At 44.2% G+C, this 13,159-nt stretch overlaps 1 protein-coding gene across 2 annotated transcripts in view; it reads left to right on the top strand.

The window, feature by feature from the left end:
- TAF2 (TATA-box binding protein associated factor 2) overlaps positions 1-13,159 on the top strand; it is a 2,148,555-nt gene that overhangs the window by 1,981,893 nt on the left and 153,503 nt on the right. The gene's annotated exons all lie outside the window — the stretch shown is intronic.

The following is a 13,159-nucleotide window of genomic DNA, read 5'->3' as shown; positions in this document are numbered from 1 at the left end:
TATATTGCTGGCTTAGATTAATAGTCGGATACTCCCCCACCCCCTTTTTTTCAAAGGACAAGTACCGTGTCATCTAAAATACAGAGTATTATGATTGTACCTAGCACTTTAGTCTATTAACGACAGCATTGTGAATCACTTATGTGTTCATTTAAATGATGCGATATGCCTGAATATCTGGAGCACAGGACATTATCCATACAGTATGCACTTTTGCGGACTAACAACTTTGGATGTTGCAAAGGTTACATAATGAGTCATTGAGGCATTGGGCACTTGCACAGGTGAGACAACTCTGTATTTTATTATAGAATTTTTTATATGGCTCTCTCATTCGAAGATGTGTATGCAAGAAATATATGGGGGGTTAATTAACGCCATAGGCGAATAGAAGGGCAATATCAATATGTGACTGGAATGTAACAGAGTAGCCATCGCGATCCATCATGGCTGCTTTTATGTATAGCTGCAGCGAACGTCACCTTTTCAGTGTTTACCATTGGGGTGTTTTGAACATTATTTTTTCCGAGGTGGAGTTACTGTGACCAAGCCACTAGCTTGTGGCGAAACGCGTCGGTCTGCCTGCTGGCAGTATTGCCACTGGGTGAATGTCATTTTAAAGGTTGTGAGATTAATCAACCTTGGCAGTTCTTCACTTTATTGTTTTGTGCAATACGGGAGTGCCACTCGCTCACTCATTCAGAATATGTATGTTATAGTTTCTTTACCCCATTTTTTCTTACCATATTCTTTCTCACCATCTCTTCCCATTCCTTAGTATGTCCCATACAGACATCCGGTTAATACCTGGTTCTGATTGCGTTTCCTTGGTAGATTTGGAGTTTCGAGTTGCTTTTCACTCTTCCTTACTTTAATTGTCGGTTTTCCCAACCCCATTTTGGGGGAAGGGTTGGTTGGTTGCACATATTGTTGGTTGTGCATTTTAACTATAGCACTGAAATAATCTGCGCCCTGCTTGTATTTATTATTAGGATTACAAACAGTCAGGGAATCCCTGGCAATGAAGACACACATTGTGCTATGGGATTCTTCAGTCAACATTTGATTCTGTCTCTGCCTGTGATCATATGTATCTATGGTCTTTTTTCTTATCTTATATAAGCCTTAGGCACACAGGACCTTTGTCTTGCCCGTTAGCATTGCAACCTCCACTTTTGAGCAGTGATAATCTATTTGTGGCATTGTTCCTAATCCCAGATTCAATGCACTGAGCACTTTATTGTATGAAGACCAGGCGTTTCTAGAGTTAAGTCGAGTACTGTTTACATGCTTATACTGTGACGCACGATGCACCATACTGACTTATACACAAGGTAATATTAATGCACTACGCACTTTAACATCGACTACTCCGTTGTTGGAATGTTTACATAGCCCTGTATGGATGCACTATGCACCTTGCATCCTGTATGGTTTTATGGTGGAATTAGAAATGGCCGAGTTTACTTGCACTATTTTAAGAGTAAAGCCATCACCATCACATTATTCGATGTTTTGGATTAACAATAAAACTGTCATAATGTTTACATGTTTTTATACCAATGCACCATGCACTTTATTGATGGAGTAGATTAATAGTCGACCCGCCCCCCTTTTTTCAAATGACAGAAGTATAGTGTCATCTAAAATACAGAGTATTATGATTGTACCTAGCACTTTAGTCGATTAACGACAGAATTGTGAATCAATTATGTGTTCATATAAATGATGCGATATGCCTGAATATCTGGAGCCCAGGACATTATCCATACATTATGCACTTTTTGCGGAATAACAACTTTGGATGTTTCAAAGGTTACATACTGACTCATTGAGGCATTGGGCACTTGCACAGGTGAGACAACTCTGTATTTTATTATAGAATTGTTTATATGCCTCTCGCAATCGAAGATGTTTATACAAGAAATATATGGGGCGTTAATTAACCCCAGTGGTGAAATAGAAGGGCAAAATCAATATTTATTTTTATTTATTTGCATTTTTAAAGTGCTCACACAGCCCGCGGGCATCGAGGCGCGGTTAAGGGAATTGTTTTGTTTTAGTTGTCTAATTGTTTTTTTTTTGTCTTAGTTGCTATTTACAACGCATTAAATACCCAGAGGTTTCTAAGCGCGGAACCGGGGATCGAACCTGTGTTGCTTTGTGTCGTCTTGCTTCACAACCTTGGCAGTTCTTCACTTTATTGTTCCTGGCATTTTTGGATTTTGGCATTTCACGATACGGGAGTGCCACTCGCTGTAACAGCGTTGCTTTCACCGTTCAAATCTTTGGAGATATATAAATTACACGGCCCACGGTAGCCAGCAGGTAGTTATGGTTAAGTTGCTAAACTCATAGGATGAGCACTTTTTCGGCAGATTATAACTACGCTCCCCCTGTACGAATCCTCACCAAACTTTGCAAAAAAAGTATATGGGCGACTCTGAATTTTTTTGCCAAGTTGGGCGAGGTTTCGGGCGGGAGGTGGGATGGGATGGGAGTTATAGGTGGGGTCCCAAAATATTTTTGTTTCCCATAGACTGAATGGGGAGAAAATGTGCGCATGGCTACAGGTCGAACGGCTGGACAGATTTTCACCAAATTTGCGCCAGGAGCGGAAGATTGGGCCAGGAAGCGTGCTTTTGTGTGATTCGGTGGAAATCAGACCGGTAAATTTGCTTCCCTGTTCGCTCCACAACAGAAGTGTCATTGGATCACGGTAAGGCTTGGTGTCAGAGAAGTTTGGGTGCGGCCGGTGGTTGGCTGGAGGGAAGCGTGCTGTGCGTCAGAATTTTTTGGTAAAGCCGCCATGGTGTATCGGAGGACCGTACGGTGACGGCGGGGTCTGCAAAATGTAGCGTACGCATTGTGTCGCTGCCCATAAAGGGAAGGAGTGACTGGGGTAAAGGGAAGTGGTTCATGTGACATACGTAGGTTACTATTTTCAGTGGTGATTGGAGGCAGCTGTAGTAACAGTCCCTTAGTTTCTGCCGTGACCTGTTTGCTGGTAACTGCTTTCGTGGTGAGTGGTGGCAGCTCTTTTGGAGATGAGGAGTGAATTGCGCTATGGTTGCGCTATGAGATAGGTTGGGTGGGAGCGTGGGTGGCGGTGCGCTGTGGATGGAAAGCGGTAGTTGGGCACATGGAGGCATGCATGGGCGAATGAAGGTGCAGTGGGTTTGTCGAAGGATTACACTATTGGGTGTATGGTCGAAGACCGTAGCCCATAGGCTATAGGGCATACACTGAGGAGCGTAGGGCTGCATCATACACACAGCAGGAAGGCATGTTTCAGTCTTCATGCGGTGCAGGGTGGTGCTTGCAAAGTGCGGTGTGTGCCAACTGGTTGCAGTAGCGTTAGTGCTGCAAACTGATTGTGGGTAGGTTGCCAGTGACACAGCACTTTGTGCATGGCTGTGGGTAGAGGTGGTGGAGGATGTGGTATGTTTGTGCATTCTGGTAAGTGCGACCTATGTTCGTGATTGCGTGTTTTATGGTGTGGAGGTGTTGGGGTGAAGTGCTGCTACCTACGTGTGCTACTTTTGTGTAAAATGGTAGCTGCCCACGTGGCTATTATGTTAACTGTTGGCATTTACTGCTGCGTAGCGCCATGCCGGTGTATAGGTTGGGTAGGAGAGTGTTGGTGGCAGTGGTGTCTATGTGCATTGTCACAGAAGCTGACATGGAGACATGCATGGTGGCATTACTTTGCCGTGAGTGTGTTCAAGGCCTAGACCATTTGATGCATGGCCGAAGGCCGCAAGCCATGCATTCAAGAGCCTAAGCCTTGAGGGCACGCACACCAGTAATGCATTTTGCAATGTGCATGAGTAAGAAGGTGGTGGCATGTAAGGAATGGGTGTGGAGCCGTTTTCAGCCGTTATAGGCCCCTGTTGCAAGTAGATTGTGGGCAGGTTGGGAGTGGTACAATACTTTGTGAATGGCAGTGGGTACGCCCATAGTATGTGATTGAAAGTGCACAGGGATGCAGGAGAGTCTTCTTCCTACATTATGGTAACAGCTGCAATTTGTTATTGCATACCTCCATGGCAGTGCTCTGTGGTTGAAGTTGCTGCAGAGAGAAGTCACGCTGTGTGGGCACTGGGTGCAATGCTTGTGCCAGTGGTGCATATGTGCATAGTGGTAGTTGGTGATATGGTGACATGCATTGTTACATTACGGTGGGAGGAAATGTGTGGAAGTAGCAGCCCCACTGGAGCAATGCAGGTTTGGCAGTGTAGTGTATGCGGCGGAGGGTGGTGATGTTTGGGAAATACGTGAGCAGCACATTGGCGACGTGCTACAGCAGGACAGGTGACTTGCAAAGCGTGATTTCTGCATACCAAGGTTTCGGTGATAGTTGGAATATGCCACAGCATTTGGTGTGCGGCAGGAGATGGTGCAGTGAGAAGTTGAGTAGTGTGGCCACGGGGTGCAGTGCATACGTAATGTGTCTATGGAAGTGGGTATGGGTGAAGGGCAGCATATCTGTGGCTGTTTACTCTGCTGTATGCACATTCATTGGAGCAGGACCAATGTTGTGAAGGTGGTGTGCATAGGTTGCCAGTGACACAATAAAAGTGCTGCTACCTACGTGTGGGACGTTTTTGCAAAATGGTAGCTGCTCACATGGCCGTCATGTTAGCTTTTGCCATTTGCTGCTGCGTAGCGCTATGGCAGTGTACAGGTTGAGTAGCACTGTTGGTGGCAGTGGTGTCTGTGGATTGTCGCAGAAGCTGACTTGGAGACATGCATGGTGGCATTACGTTGGTGTGAGTGTGTTGAAGGCCTAGGCCATTTGATGCATGGCCGAAGGCCATAGGCCATAAGCCATGCATTCAAGAGCCTAGGCCTTGAGGACACGCACACCAGTAATGCATTTTGCAATGTGCATGAGTAAGAAGGTGGTGGCATGTAAGGAATGGGTGTGGAGCCCATTTCAGCCGTTATAGGACCCTGTTGCAAATAGATTGTGGGTAGGTTGGCAGTGGTACAATAGTTTGTGAATGGTAGTGGGTACGCCCATAGTATGTGATTGAAAGTGTACAGGGATGCAGAAGAGAGTGTCTTGAGTGTATGATAATTGTTGCAATTTGTTACTGCATATCTCCATGACGGCGCTCTGTGGTTGGAGTTGCTGCAGAGAAAAGTCACGCTGTGTGGGCACTGGGTGAAATGCTTGTGCCAGTGGGGCATATGTGCATAGTGGTAGTTGACGATATGCTGACATGTATAGTGTAATTACGGTGGGGGGAATGTGTGCAAGGAGCAGACCCACTGGAGCAATGCAGGTTTAACAGTGCATGCGGCAAAGGGTGGTGATTTATTGAAGTAGGCCCAATGTTGTGAAGGTGGTGTGCATAGGTTGGCAGTGACACAATAGCATGTGCTCCGTAGTGCGTAGGGGTGGTTCAGGCTGCAGTATGGTTGTGGCTTTTGCTAAGTGTGACACGTTTTTGTGCATGGGTGTTTTATGGCTTGAAGGTGATGGGTAGAACTGGCGCTTCATATGTAACGTTTGTGCATAATGTTGGGTGCCCACATGGTCGCTTACTTGGATGTGCAGCGTTGCGGTGGGTGTTGAAAGGGTTGCAATGTTGTCTGCATACCTAAAGGTGTGCTGGGGGCGTGTTAGGATGTTTGTGGATGCTGTAATAATGAGAGTGTTGCACAGTAAAAAAGGAGTGGTGTACAGAAATGACAGTATGCAATGCAGAGATTTTGTATGCGATTGGTGCATGCGTGTTTTGAAATGTGACAGCACCCAATTTGGGGAGTGCTGCAAAAAGTGACCGTGCAAAGGAAAGCAGTATTGGCACAGCTTTATTGGGCCGTCGCCCTCACTGTAGATGGCGATGCGCGCGTGCACATCCTCCCCTTATGAGCCGAATGGAAATGGAATTTTGGGAAATAGACCAGTAGGAGTTTAGGACGTGGTTCATAGGAAGGGGCATTACCATTTCGTCACAATACTGTGTCGTGGGGATGGTCGACATGGAGAGACGGACCGTGCTTATCATCGGTGATATCTTTGTGCACCATCTGCACAGGTGTTGTATGCAAAGAGGTGTTGCTGGTAATTTCGGGTTGGAAGGAGTGGACGCTTTCTGGGTCTGTCAGGGTGACAGCAGTTTCGGCAGGATGGTTCGCCTTTGCAGATATGTGGTGTCCATCACGAACGTGGACTGTGTCGTTGTGCACTATGGAAGTGCACATTTGGGTTACATGCCGTGTGGACGATTAATCCGTCTACTAATGAGGTTGCTGTCCGCAGTGATGCATATTTTCCCTACTGTCAAGGTGGTTTTCTCATGCATCACACCAAGAGAAGTGTGGGTCCATGACGGTCTAATTTGTCCCCAACTAGCGGTCGGAAGGTGTGTTAAAAACAGATTTATGCGTCGGTTTATGCAGACTGCTGCCATGTTCTTTACCCACTATGAGATCATGAGTTCGTAAAATATGCAGTGGTTCAGTAGAAATGGCCTTTGAGCCCCCATGGCAATGCCGTTTTCTTCCGCATTGTGCAAGAAGCATTGACCAGAATGTTGTAGAAATGTGAGGACAGGAAAACAGAAACACAAAGTGAAAATACTCAAAACATGTGCTTGCACGCAAGTAAAAAAAAAACATATACGCTGGAAGACTGAATCCCCTGCCTAGTTTCATATTGTTTGTTTATCATCCACCACCCCCTACCCCCACACCTTCACTATCTCAAAAAGGTAGTGGATTACGCAGTACTTTGAGGATGTCACGTGCCACATCCTGAGTGGCCATGTGAATGTATACGGATGGACAAATCTGTGCATACTTTCATTGAACTTTGCAGTGGACCTGCTTTGTAATGGTACGACATTTGTACTGTGCATGTATAACTGTACATTTCAAGTGTTGGACAGCAGTGACAGTGTTCGATGATGGCGCCTTTAATGCGATTGGTGGTACATATGCCCCTTTTGCAGATGACGTCCATAGAAATGGGCCTGCAGAGGCTACGGGATTGGGCGATGAAGTTTGTGGGTGTGTTGTGTACGACCCGACGGAGCTACACTGTGTATTTGTTCACAGAAATGCAGAGGGTGCCGTTATGGGTGTGTGTTTTACGAGGCACAGCATGCGGATTTCAGGGTATGCCGACATACATTCAGCGAAAGTGAATGGAAAACACTGTGCACTTGCTACTCATTTACCAATCTATGATGTACATGTGTACTAGGTACAAGAAAGTGCCTGATTTTGGTTTGTGTGTGTCATACGCAAACATGCCGACATTATTGTTGTTCATTGTGCAGGGAACATTGCACAGCATGTTACAGGATTTCTAGTGCCGTTTGCGATGGAGGTAGTTGCCCAGTTTATGCTTTTCTTTTCGATCTCTTGCATACGTTTCTATCGCAGTATGCAGCTACTGATGTGGCAGCGTCATTTTCTATTTGGTCCTTCAATGGAAACAACATGGTATATTGCAAAGCAGTGTATTTGTGCATTTCTTTGTCATGTGCCAATGTCATACTTCGCCCATGTCATTATGACCGTTCACAGTACGAGTACTTTTCCCTACCTAGAACGTTCAACTTACTGTGCCAGCTATGTCAATTTCTGGACACCCCATCTAAATTGGCTTGGTGCCTTTTTTGCAAGTATTGATATTTTCTTGCAGTAAGTGTTGCTTTGCGACTGTCTTCAAAACGCTCTGCAACACGTAAAGAAACCTCTTTGTACAGCACACTCCTTTCTAACCGACTACACTACAGTGTTCTCCACAATACCACGCCTCCTGCCCTGCATGCGTGCATTGGCAATTTCGTTGTTCATCTGAGAATGGTGCTTTCTTTGCTTACCTTTTTCATTCCCCAGTGCATGTTTATTTATTATCGTGTTCTCATACACGCCACAGAAGGAAAGCCAGGAAAAGTCCAGTACAGAAGGGCCAGCACCTGCCTAGATATTATAGGGGCATACAGCGCTTTTCCAACCACCAGTAAGCGTATTTCCATTCTGCTTATTCTGCTGTTTCCTTACTTGCTTTTACATGCACTAGTATGTGTGTGCGGAAAGTGTCTAACCGGCAGGTGACGTGTTCGTACTTTCCGTCTCACTGCTCAGTGCACACACAATGTATCAGTTTCCCAGGTCATGGAGAGGGAAGCAGCTGATAAATCTAATTAATGCCACATTTTACATGCCCATGTCACAGTGCAGGTTGCTGTTCTTTGTTTAACGGTGGCCGTTATACATATAGGAGTACTTTAGTCACACAATGCTAGGTTTAGAGAGCCTCCCACAAAGTGGACAGCAATACTTTAAATGCGGTAGCCTACTGCATGAATACGTGGGGCTGGCGACAGGGGCGTTGTGTAAGTAGTTTCAACCCAGCACTCCAACTAAGTCGATGCCTAGCGTGAGAGGCCCAGCTGGAATACTTAATTTTATATTTTTATGTCTAAAGTTCTTTTATTTCTGGACGATGTACCCTTATTGCACGGCCATCTCTTTGAATCCCACCGGTCTCACTGAACCAAGCAGTAGGTTGTTCTGCAAAGTTAAAAGATTTATTTGATGAATTGAACAATATATATATCACACTTTTATGAATATGAACAATATCTAAATATCACACTTAATATTTATACAATGATCAGCAATGGGTAATATTACAATCAACAATCTCTTAAATCAATAGGAGTATGGATGAAAAGAATAATGTAGCATAGAATAAAACTTTGTGTGGGTGAAATGATATGAGATTAATGCAGCACAGAAATAAAACTTGATATGAATTCGATCAAATGCAATGTAATCACTCTTTCCCCCTGATACTACTCAATCCCCCCTAATATGCAGTATAGAGATGGCAGGAGAGAAAACAGGTTTCAGGAATAAACACTCTACAAATGCAGTTTCAATCCCAATACCCCCCTGCAAGCTTAGAGAGGGACAGGAATGATTTTAAAACAGGTCAAATGCTTTGAATGTGGTTTTGTAATGAATGGGAAAAAATGCTAAAGATTGATTTACTTCTCTAATTGGGATTCACAACTAGTGGGAGCTGCTTTGGATAGTTCCAGGTAGACACTAGCAAAGATGTTTGAATGACTGATAGATGGGAAACTGAATTCAGAGGTTCAATGCAAAGAATAGCTGTTTTATATGGGATGAAATTGAGCCAAATGCAGAATCGTGGCAAACCTGTCCGCGCGCCTTAAGCGCGATTGCGGCACAACTATAATGCAGTTCAATTTGACATTTAAATTTCGTTTCTAGCATGTATGGTTCAGAAGTTATGAAGGTTTTAGTAAAGGTCGATTTTTCTCAAAAAGAGTCAAGATTTCAAATGAAAGACGCTTTTGAAGATTACTACAAGGATTTCTTAACACTAAGGGAGGCTATGAAGATGTGAGATACCAACGGTACAGTCACCAGTCCAGAGGCGCCTCTGTCTGATCTTTGCCCGCTGCGACACTCGCTTTTCTTCAGCAAATATATATTAGCGCAAAGATGGTTATCACTACAATTATCACAAGATTATACGGAAGAGACACGGATTCAGGACCGGCAAAAGAGGTTCTACAATGTAGTTCTGGATATGATCGAATGGGTTGGAGAGGATTACTTAAGATAAGAGATTGGCTATGGACAATTTTATGGTAAATACTCACAACTATGGTTTTGGAATAGGACCGTCAGGGATCTGGTCAAGGGTTTTGGACTGGAATCTGCTCGCCACCAGACATGATTCAGGCGCTTGGTTCTGCACTCAGAAAGGCACTCTGGTCTCTGCATGGCCTCCTGGACTGGATCTGACGGGTTGGTTCTGGGTTACAGCTCTGCTCTACTGGTTTGATTCTCTGGATTCTAGCAAGAGTTTTTGGCAAGAAGCAGAAAAACAGCACAGCCCGGCTGTTGAATTGGTTGTGCCCCTTGGAAGTTTGGGGTTAAAATCAGGTTGCAAGATTTTAAAGGCCAGCTGAGAAGGGTTCAGCTTTGGATTGGGCCTTCTGCTTCAGAGTTCTGGAGTCTTGATCTGGGTTCTGGAGTCTTGATCTGGATTCTTCCTGCAGAGCGCTTCGCCAGTAAATCAGTTGACGGGTGAATGTGTCTCTCTATAGGTCCTCAACAGTCCCTATTTATGTATTTCCCAAAGGGGGGTGTGTAGGCTGATTATACTAAGCCAAACCCTCTAGGAATCCGATTGGTTTGAGAATTTCCTCTCCCCTGATTTGAGAAGCAACCAGTGTGTCATGTGTCGTAGTGATGCTGCAAACCTCCCCTTTGTTCCTACACAGAAAATCTACTTTTCATATGAAACATATTTCCAACATCACCAACTTGCTAATAATACATATTTACATTACAGATTATATAAGGCACATATCTGTCCAAGTCCCATCTTCCTAAGCGTTTCGGTTCACAAATGACAGTTCTTCGCGTTTTTGGTTGGTTACTCAGTGTCAGATCTGTTCACAATTTTCCAGATACATGCACATAACATCTGGGCATACTCCTGTGAAGTGCCATATTTTTAGCATTATCACAACTGCTACAAAGTCCACATTTTCGTGGTTCAGTCTCTGAATATCACACAAATTCCAAAGTGGTTTTAAAATGTGAGCAGAAATTTCATTTTAACAAAACTATATTTAGAGATTTTTACCAGTTTTATTCAGTTTTCTACAAGTCTTTTTCAAAAAGATATTTTCTGTGCTCTCTGAATAAACAAAACTGTCTGTCTCTGCCCCCAAGGTTTTGGCTGAGCCAGAGCAGTCCTAGGCTTCTTCCTGCCAGCAGTCGTTTTCTGTCACACCCTAATTTGTATTTCCTTTCATCCAAGGGAGTCTTTTGTTTCTTGTCAGAGCAACAGGCCAAAGTCGCCTCCCATTTCCTTTCACACCTCCCTGACAGTTCTTCAACATTCTTCAATGTTTAAAATAGTCTTTCTCTAAAATACAATTTACATTTGTACAAATATAGCCACCAATCTCTTAATTCCAGCCTTTTTAAAACATAGAGATTGAATTGTCACCCTATATTGCTTTTGATGGGAAATCTCTTCTTTTCTATACTTTGATTTTAAAGCACAAGGTTAAATGACAGTATAAGTAAATGCTAGCTTCTGACACAGGCGAGCGGCGGTACTGCCCCAGTTTTAACATATTTTTCCAAGCAAGCATCTTTGCATGTGGATTTTCTTCTGACAAAATATGTTTCTGCTGACATTGTGCTTAGGTGAATTCTTTAAATAAAGTAATGTTTAACACCCAACAAGTATGTTGGATCTTTTGTGATGTTTGTGAACCATAATTTTTGCACTTTCCACAGCCAAGGAAAAAACGGATTTTTAAAGCAGTTCGGGTTTTCCTTTGCAATGCAGCACTGCTTTTTCAAGTAGTTTCATTTTCCTCTCTGGGCAGCCAAATGATAGTTTTTGGCAGTGGTCTCCTGTGTTACCACTGACATAGGCAGAATGGATTGGCGGCCTATTTTTCAGGTTTTCCTGTGCACTTTCAGAGATTTTTAGCGCATATAAGGCTTTTCAGCGGCCATTCTGTTGTTTCCGATGCAAGCAGCACACAGTGATGTTGCAGGGTCTGGACTAGTGGGTAAAAACATCTCACAAGCCCCCCATCTTGCGATTTGGCGTTGCTCGTCCATCACTGGGAAGTCGCAAGACTGGGATGTCAGTCTCATTTCTTTTGGTTCCAAAAGGGCAACGTTCAGCATCTTTTTTTTTTCATCAGGGGTGGATCGATCAGTTCTCCTCGCCCAGTCCTGATGTGAGTATTGAGCGATACTCCGGGCCCCTTGGATCTTTGCTCCCGGTCCTTTGGTAGTCCTCCTTGGTTCGAGTCTCCATGGTTTCCAATCCTAGGATGATAAAGAAAAAGCATATTTGTAGACATTTCCCCACCGCCATTAATGTAGTGGGGGGGAAACATACATTTTAATAAATCAGAACACATTTTTCGATTGTAATTTATGGACTATATATGGAATATTTTATAGTTGTAATTCTAGGGAGCTTGAGTGATCGTCTCTGGGGTTCCAGAAGACTTCTCCAGTTGCTGCAGTGTGTGCCTAGGATGGCAACACTTTAGTTGGTTAATATGGACCCACTTATCTTCCCCCTCTGCCAAACTGCCATTGGGGATGCAGATTTTGTAGGTGACTGGTGAGATTTTGTCTACAATTTCAAAAGGTCCCCTCCAGGTAGCCAAAAATATGCGCTGTTTGGCCTGGTTTCTTTGGAAATTGTATTCTTTTCTGGTAGTCTTCTAGTCATAGTGGGTCTTCATGCTGTCTGCAAATCTTTCTAGATTTCGCTGATCATAGGCAAAAGCATGTTGAAGGTGTTTGCTTAGATTTTCAACATACACATGAGTTGTGGAGGCATTAATCAATGTCTGCTCTTGGGTTCTGTAGAACAGATGCTGGGGATCTTGCGTCCAGTCATCAGCTCAAACTGTGATATTTTAGTTGCAGATGAAGGGGTAGATCTGATGGCCATTAGGACAAGAGGTAATTGGATATCCCAACTTGGCCCAGAATCTGCCACAAATGTTTTTAATATGCTCACAATTGTTTGGTTGTATCTCTCTACTGCACCACTAGAGGCTGGCCGGTAAGCAATGTGTAGCTTCATTTTGACCCCAAGTATCTCCCACATCTTTGTCATTACTTCACTAGTGAAAGGGCTACCTCGGTCTGTCTCGATCCTTTGGGGTAGTCCAAAATGTGAAAAGATGTGGTTGATCATCGGGGCAGCTGCAGTTTCTACCTTGCAGTTTGGAGCCGGGAGACATTCCACCCACTTAGTAAACAAGCATGTCACGGTCAACATGTACTTGTTTCCCCTAGAGGAGCGAATCACGGGCCCGATATGGTCGACTTGTAAATCTGACCAAGGCAGTGCCATCCCTCTCTTTTGTAGAGGCACACAGTGTGTGAGGGATGTTGGCTGAAATTGTGCACACACAAGATACCCCTTCAAGTATTGGTCGAGGTCCTGCCCCATGTGTGGCCAGTATGCAACCTCTCTTAAGATTTCAAGTGTTGTATGAAACGCCCTATAACCGGCTGTGGCCACATCATGGGCGTGACTTAACATCAGGCTTCGGAATGAGTTAAGTACCACCCACTGATCATGGCCCACTAGGGA

This window comes from Ambystoma mexicanum, chromosome 5q (genome assembly GCF_040938575.1).
Source record: "Ambystoma mexicanum isolate Mex_15411 chromosome 5q, UKY_AmexF1_1, whole genome shotgun sequence".
Lineage (NCBI taxonomy): Eukaryota > Metazoa > Chordata > Amphibia > Caudata > Ambystomatidae > Ambystoma > Ambystoma mexicanum.
Note: the sequence above shows the minus strand (reverse complement) of the source record. Positions and strands in the feature narration are given on the sequence as shown.